This window comes from Lissotriton helveticus, chromosome 5_1 (genome assembly GCF_964261635.1).
Source record: "Lissotriton helveticus chromosome 5_1, aLisHel1.1, whole genome shotgun sequence".
NCBI lineage: Eukaryota > Metazoa > Chordata > Amphibia > Caudata > Salamandridae > Lissotriton > Lissotriton helveticus.
The window spans coordinates 1,205,827,570-1,205,836,508 of NC_136065.1; positions in this window are offsets into that span (position 1 = coordinate 1,205,827,570).

An 8,939-nucleotide genomic window follows, 5' to 3' on the forward strand; every position below is an offset into this window, starting at 1 on the left:
AGTACCTACAGACATTAAACTACGTAAAATTTTCCCTTCCACAGAGTTTAAAAAACTCCACTTTTTTTAGATCAACTAACTCAATTCCATATAACAGGGAGGCCGGAACTTTCGCTCTGAAAACATCTAAAAGAATGGAAAAATGCCTTCTACCTGTGGCTTTATACAGGGAAACTAAACTCTTTCCCTGCGAAATAGCCTTCCAAGAGTTATTGTCAATGTGTTGTTTGTCACTTAAATTATAGGTGACAATTTTACCTAGGAATGTGTAGGATTTCACGCATTCCAGTTTTTTCCCCCCCACAACCCATGGATAGTTAAGGCATTTAGACTTCTTTCTGCCGGAGAAACAAATCACCTTGCTTTTTGCCGTGTTTTTAGATAAAAAATGGCTTTCAGCATATTCAGACAGTGCATGCAGCCGATTGTTCAGGCCCTTTGGGGTGAGATCCAAAATCAGGATGTCGTCTGCATACATAAGGCATGCAATTGGAACTCCACCCAAATACGGGGCAATACCGGCGCAAGCTGAGAGAGTGACGGGTAAATCAACTGTATATAAGGAAAATAGCAATGGAGCCAAAAGGCAACCTTGCTTCAACCCATTGGAAGTGGGAATTAATTTAGATACACCACGTTCACCTCCGAGTAGAACTCTGCACCAAGTGTCAGAATACAGGGCGCAAATTAACTTAATAAGGAATGAAGGCATACCTAAGTTAAATAACTTTCTCCATAGCAAAGTTCTATCTACCTTATCAAAGGCGGTGGAGAAGTCAATAAAGGCGCCATATACCTGACCACCACGGACTTTCACATATTTTTCATTGATAACTTGTAATGCAGTCAGGTTATCTAAAGTTCCATGATTTTGTCTGAAACCTGTTTGCTCCATGGGAAGGATATTATGTTCAGATACCCATTGATTCATTAAAGTAAGCACACATTTTGCAAAGACCTTACCACTGGCGTCAAGCAAGGTAATTTGACGATAATTTTGTGGTAGATCTCTTGCCCCTTTTTTATATAAAGGGACAATAATACTTCCTTTCCAGGAGGGGGGGACTGTTCCGCTAGAGAAACAAAATTTAAACACTGGAAAGAGTATTTTACTCCAAAGTTCACTCTGGTTTTTTAATACTGAGATAGGGATTTTATCAGGACCCATCGCACCAGAGGAGCGCATATTCTTAATGGCACATTCAATTTCCTTTTCCGTAGGACAGTCAGGTATACGTGAGACAATATCCGATTCAACATTAAAAACATGAGAATTATTGTTACTGTACAACTTCTCGATATAATGAACCCACACCTGTTCCTCAATGGCAATAGGCGTAGGACTGGCTCTGGTACCACAACCTTTGCCAATTAAGGACCAGAATGTCTTGGCTTGGCCATTATAAGAAGCTTCCCTCAGTTGGATCCAGAGTGCATCTTCCTTAGAACGTTTTAAGCGGGCCTTAAGCCTAACTCTCCTTCTTTTTAAAATAAACAACTTTGACTTAGCTTCTTGGGTAAAGAATAAAAATTGCCCCCTTACAACTTTGTTTATTTCTCTATTTAAAGCCCTTAGAGGATGAGGGACTACAAGGGATTGTTTCAGACCTGGTTTCTTTTTTGCACTAGCAGTTACAGAATCTAAAAAATTATTAAAACACAACAGCACTCTCCCTTCCCAGAGGGGTAAATTCTCGACAGTAAAATACAAAAGAGGCGCCAGATTTCCAACAGTGCAAGGGTTCCAAAAACATTTCCCTGAGCTGGAGTCAAAATTCACAGAATCTATATCCAGACTCCACGGATCCACTTTCTGAAGCATCAACGCATTATGGTCACTAAGATTATTCTCAACGACCTTCATATCCTTCAATAGGTGAAAACCGGCATAATCTACCATAATAAAATCAATAATGGATTTTCCCTTATTAGATTTACGAGTATAAGCTGCCGGGATGTCAGATGGAAGCCTCCCATTTACTATTAAGCATTCAACTTTAAGTAGACCATCTAATATAATTTTACCTCTTTTGTTAGTTTTAATTTTGGAGGGAAACTGGGCTGATGGTATATTCAAAGACTCTTCCAATAGAATATTTCTAAACAACTCCAACCCACAGTTAGATATATTACAATTTAAGTCCCCTAACATTAATACATGCGGAGTTGGGGAGATATCAAACGCTTTAGTTAAAAAAGTGAACAGAGTTTTTAGACCAGCATTAAAACTACAATTGGGGGGAATATAAATGTTTACCACAATCAACAATCTATTAGGGCAATCCTCAATACATCTTTTAGCATTATTGCTTGAAACAGTTTTCCTGGATCTAGATAATGTGAATAGTTCCATTGCAATCTGTTAGATAACAAGCATGCTAACCCTCCCTTAGCATGGCCTCTTCTAGTACTGGTTGCGCTGAAGTCCAAAACAAAGTAGTCTTTTTCCAAAGCTAATCTTCCTTCAACCCAGGTTTCCTGCAAACAGATTATATCTGCCTTTTGAGAATGTAGGAAACCCAATTTCTCCTTATAATCCTTGAATCCGGCAGTGTTCCATGAGATAAATTTCAGCTCTCTGTTAAAAATTGGAATGATGTTTAAGACCGGGAGCAGATTTACTCGCTAGAACACCAGGTAACCAACTCCATTTAGATTGATCATCCTTCACTGTCTGCTTAAGGGGAGGGTTTTTGTATGAAACTAGCCTTTCATTCCTGGCCACACAGATTTTTAGGTCCTCTGATCTAAGATTAGACCAATCCGACAACTGCACTCCCGTATTAGAGGGAAGTGATAGTGAAGAATTAGCGAAAATACTTTGAGTACATTTTTCCCCAAAGTATGGCATGACATCTATCCCTCTAACTTGTAATTCCTCTGCCCACTGTAGAACAAGATTTAATACAACTTTCGAATGAAATTTCACCCTTGATGATCTTAATGGTTTCCCCATGTAGGAGTTAAGGAGAAATACAGTATCTAAATCGGACGTTTGAATTAATTTCAAACTTTCGATCTCTTTAAAACAGATCAATAGGGCAGATCTATTTAAAATTAAATCTGGTTCAAATAAGGGAGAAAAAACAAGATATAACGTATCCACATTTATTTTTTCTTTTGGGACAATAACTGTCGTTGAAGATGGAACCTGAAAGGGTCTTGCTAAAGGATTCAAGGAAGACGGGGACGGGATAACAGAAGGAGAGGTAACCTCAGAAATAACTTGACAAGATCCTGTTTTAACATTACAATAAGAAAAAGGATTGGCGGAGGGGTGGGAAACCTTGGGAAGGAAAGGATTAGTAAAGCTTATAGGACCTAGACCAGAGGAGGGGGCGTCTTTTTTGGGCGAGACAACCCTAACTTCTACATGAGAGGTAGGAGACTGCTCCACCTGTGGGGAATCATCTATACTTAATTCAGCCTTCTTATCAAAGAGAAGTTTCCTCTGTCTTTTTTTAGCGAACCTTCGAATGGGTTTCCTTTTCTTCATTCTAATCTTTTTATGTTTCAGGGGACTCTCTTTTCCCATCAATCCCGTATTTACTTTAGGAATCTCCTCTTCTTTACTTGATGGCAAGGAGAATATCGGAAAAAGGGATGGAATTTCGGATTTGGAAATAAGAGGAGATGTTACTATTACCTCTATCTTGTCACTAATTGTAGCTATACAATTAGCGCCAGCCGAAACCACTTTGGAAGGATTGGGGACAGCTAAGAGAACTACAGGCTTCTTTTCCTTTTGACCTTCTGTCAGAGGAGAAGATAAAGCTGAATCCGAAACTGCCGAGGCGGAGGGAGCGCTTATTTTCGGGGGCACCAACAAAGAAACCGATGGTATGGGAAGATCTGACACTAACTCATTTTTACTTAACAAGAGAACTTGTAAAATTTGCGTTACAGTGTCAAAAATACATTCCGAACCTCCCACAAACTTTTCAAGTAAACTTAAAATCGAAGAAAGAATTGATTCCAAAGAGGACAAAGAATTAGAAATTAGCCTCCCATTAATATTTGGCGAGCCCTCAACTAAATTGTTCAACACTGGACCTGAACAAGATGTAAAGTTTAATTGTGGAAGGGAAAAATCTATTTTATTAGAAGGTGTGCTACTTAGAGGACCGGTACTTGAAATCGTTATTGCTTCCTCTAAAGGCTCACCTTTAGGGTTCCCCTGTACCGATCCTACCCGCGCCCTATGAGCTGTTAAATCAATGTCAGGCAGTGTAAAATCATTCCCTACTACAGGGGATTTAACTAACGTGGCTGAAAAAAGATCAGTATTCACTGAAACTTTAGGAGCATCCATTAGTGCAACTTGGGAGGGGACAATTTTGACAGATTTTGAGGGCGTATTACCCAAAGATTCAAGGGGAACATTCTGTTTCAGATGTACATTGTTTAACGCCGAAGGCGAACCCCTTAAAACTTCGGGACTAACTAGAATAGGCAAAGATTGACTAGCAACCAAGCTTAAACTAGAGGAAACATCAATGACCCCGTTAACAGGCACCGATTCGATAGAACCTGGAATTTCATTCGGGGACTGCAAATCAGTGGGTTTATCCTTCCCTTTGTCCCATAAATTAAAAAGCTGGCATTGACCTTTCAATTGCATGGAAGATGCAATTTTGTTCCGTAGGGGGTTGGATTTGGTTTTAGACCCAGATCTCCCCACAATCACTCGCCCAGAACGTAGTTTTTTAGCCGTCATAAGACTGTATTAAAAGGAGAGAAAAAATGAAATGATAACAAATATATAATATGAAGCCGAATAAACAAAACCTTAAAATACAATACAAGCCTGTAGATGCAACAACACACTAATTTGATACCGGAGAACCTAGGGAGGGGGCCCAGCCCAGCCTTCTTCAGCCTCTGACGGCCTCAGACGGTCCCGCCCTTGTCCCGGGCTTCTCCCGGCGCGCTCCCGCGCGCTCCCGCGTTGCGGTGTCACAAAGGAGGTTTATAGCCGCGCTGAGGCGGGGGAGGAGCCAGCAGGGAGAGCGGGTCAGCTGCTGGTGATGCCGAGGGTCAGGCGCTCCTGGGACTTGAAGTCCTCGCCTGACCACGCTCGCAGCCCTGCCCACACCACCACCACAGAGGCTCAGTCAGATGAAGTCCTCGCACACACAGCGCACTTCCAGCAGCGCTAACAGAAAACCAAAGGCGAAGCGGGACCCGCGGAGCGGGTTCCGCGAGGAGTTGATTGAGGGTTAAAGGAAGAGCAGCTCCTGCGTGCTCGCAGTCCAAAGCTCCCTCGTCAGTCCACACAGGCAACAGGTAAGAGAACCAACGAAGAAACTGACACGCTGGTTTTAGCCGCGCTGAGGCGGGGGAGGAGCCAGCAGGGAGAGCGGGTCAGCTGCTGGTGATGCCGAGGGTCAGGCGCTCCTGGGACTTGAAGTCCTCGCCTGACCACGCTCGCAGCCCTGCCCACACCACCACCACAGAGGCTCAGTCAGATGAAGTCCTCGCACACACAGCGCACTTCCAGCAGCGCTAACAGAAAACCAAAGGCGAAGCGGGACCCGCGGAGCCTGTTCCGCGAGGAGTTGATTGAGGGTTAAAGGAAGAGCAGCTCCTGCGTGCTCGCAGTCCAAAGCTCCCTCGTCAGTCCACACAGGCAACAGGTAAGACATATGGTCTTCAACCAAATTTTTTAAAAGCCCACCTGCCTTAGACGAAGGATTTTGCCACTCACAGGAAGCACATGGGGACATCACCCTCATTTAGCAGGGTCCTAAATTGCCTGCTGTCAGCCTGTAAACAGAACAAGGGCGTTCGTGGGCGTTCGTGAGCGTTCCTCAAAGGAAGGAGGTGGGTGATTAAATCCACAGTGCCAGGGCAGGCCCAGCCCAGCCCAGCCCAGCGCAGCCCAGTCTGGCACAGCGCACTGCTGTGGAGGTCCATTCCTTCACATCCTGCAGCAGGCATGATGCAGACCTACTAGAGCAAAGGCTTGACTCTGCCCTTGTCTGTCTCTTAAAGGAAACAATCTTTCTAGCTTCTTATTGCACCTAATAAATGGACTCTAGCTTGCCTCAAACTCAACCCATCATTTCATTAGCCAGAGTTCATACTTGACCTTTATTTCTATCCAAGTACACTGGCACCAAACCCCTGATTTGAGCGAGTGGCTCACACCAAAATGAAAAATCACCATCATCCAACCTATTTTACAATAAGCTCAAGATACAGCTGTGAGGGTTATATTCAGTACAGATGGAAGGCGCTCTGCCTACAGTAAACGTTACAGTGTGGTAAGAAAATAATGTATGTAGCGTGGTGCGTGAAGAGCGAACGGGATAACCCAAACCGTTCAGCGAAAATCAAAGACTTTCAATAATGAGAAAACAGCAAGGCTCTCGCAACCACAAGGCAGTAAATTAGCATGATACACAGTATTGACAATAAAGTGAAGAACAACAGCAGATCTTGTATTTTCAAAATTCCCAAAGACGTTTTATTTGGATCCACATTCAGCCGACACGTGTTTCGTCGTGTTCTAAAGTGGAGTCAACACGACTCTTCAGGGCTGACAAAAGATAAAACAACATATGTACAAGACATTTAGTTTATGGTATGTATAATACATACTTTCGTATCCCAGGTGCGCACAGTGGTGATCGTGATTATGAGAATCCACACACGGGTGTTGCGTGACTAGCTTCTATATTCGTGCCTATGCAAACAAGAACACTGTGCACATCTGCATGCCTATATCGTGATAGCAGTGCAGGCCAAGCCTGAGATACAGTATACTGTATACTATTTGTTATGGATTCAGAGAATCTCATCACCTGTATGGTCATGCTCAAAACGATCCGCTAATGAAAGAGGGATCAGGGTGCAAAAAAGCAATAATAGTGCTTAATAGAGAAGGTGTCTCGTGCTCCGTACTAAGTGGCAAGATCTATCTTGTGAAGGTGTTCTCATGCACATTTGAGTGTCTCACGTAAGTTGCTAGACGCCTACCTGGTAAAGACCCAGGCATCTATCGGTAAATACAAAATGTTGATGTAGTGGAGCGGTGAATCTAAATATAATGGTGAGAGAATGTGGTTAAAAAAGCCAAACCCGGATCTGAGTCAATCGGGATTACTTACACTGTGATCTTTTTTCGATTCATACACAGGGTAAGCGAGTAAGAATGAATTTTAACGAATCTGGGTACCCTGTGATCATAATCACGTGCCTCTTTGATTATTGCCTCTCGTATTTGATGTGGCTTTTTTAACCACATTCTCTCACCATTATATTTAGATTCACCGCTCCACTACATCAACATTTTGTATTTACCGATAGACACCTTCTCTATTAAGCACTATTATTGCTTTTTTGCACCCTGATCCCTCTTTCATTAGCGGATCGTTTTGAGCATGACCATACAGGTGATGAGATTCTCTGAATCCATAACAAATAGTATACAGTATACTGTATCTCAGGCTTGGCCTGCACTGTTATCACGATATAGGCATGCAGATGTGCACAGTGTTCTTGTTTGCATAGGCACGAATATAGAAGCTAGTCACGCAACACCCGTGTGTGGATTCTCATAATCACGATCACCACTGTGCGCACCTGGGATACGAAAGTATGTATTATACATACCATAAACTAAATGTCTTGTACATATGTTGTTTTATCTTTTGTCAGCCCTGAAGAGTCGTGTTGACTCCACTTTAGAACACGACGAAACACGTGTCGGCTGAATGTGGATCCAAATAAAACGTCTTTGGGAATTTTGAAAATACAAGATCTGCTGTTGTTCTTCACTTTATTGTCAATACTGTGTATCATGCTAATTTACTGCCTTGTGGTTGCGAGAGCCTTGCTGTTTTCCTATTTTACAATAAGTGTAGCACCTTCCTTGCATTCTTGTGCTCAGTTATAACCCCCAATACCACAATTGCACTCTGCAATTAACCAAACTTAAAGGACAAAGAATGAAGACATTGATAAAGGAAGATAAGGCCTTGTCCCTATTGCACCTACTTGAGAAATAGGGCGGTTGGTAGAAGGTCATGAGGGAAAACATTTGAAATGTTTGGACAAACCTGCCAAAAAAAAACGTAGCAAAAAAAAAAAAAAATTTACTGTTTGAAAATTTCCCACCTTGGTATACTTCTACAGCATTGGCAGGATTCGAACCCTGGCCTGTGAGGGCTGTCCCCACCAAAGGTACAAGACTTACCTTTGAGCTATAGCTCCTTGATGGTCTTGAGGATTGTAGTAGTAACTATAAGCAACATACAGGCCTTGGTGTCCTTCCCTGCAGCTTCCATTGCACATAAAAAGGATGACCATGACATAAGGACAATTTGATAGGCTATTTACATGGAAACCAGTGTGGTCCAGTGGGTAAGTTCCTGCCTTCGATCCAGGCAAACAGGGTTCAAATCCCGGGTTCGGCACCAGGTGACTGATGGTGGCAGAGCAGAGGTAAGTTGGAGGTGGGCCTAAATGGCCAATTGGTAAGTAAAATGTGTCTGTGTGTTGTGTAAGAGTGGAATCATGCCTAGCGAATGAGGGATTGCAGATTGGTTGGTAAGTAAAATAGGTGTGGCCTGAAGAGAGCCAGGTGAAAGAAAGGGAACAGGTTTTGTGTGTAGTCAGATTGGGGGTGGTCAGAGAGGCGGGGTTCAGGAGGAGCCTAGTCACCTTGGGGGGGGGGGATCAGCGAGGAAGGGGGAGGAGCCTGGACAGAAAGGGTGGGGTCAGACAGCAGAGGAGGGGGTTTGGGAGGAGCCTAGTCAAATTGGGTGGGGTCAGAGAGGTAGGGGAGGAGCCTGGGCAGATTGGGTGGGGTCAGACAGCAGAGGAGGGGTTTGGGAGGAGCTTAGTGAGATTGGGTGGGGTCAGACAGCAGAAGAGGGGTTTGGGAGGAGCCTAGTCAAATTGGGTGGTGTCAGAGAGGAAGGGGGAGGAGCCTG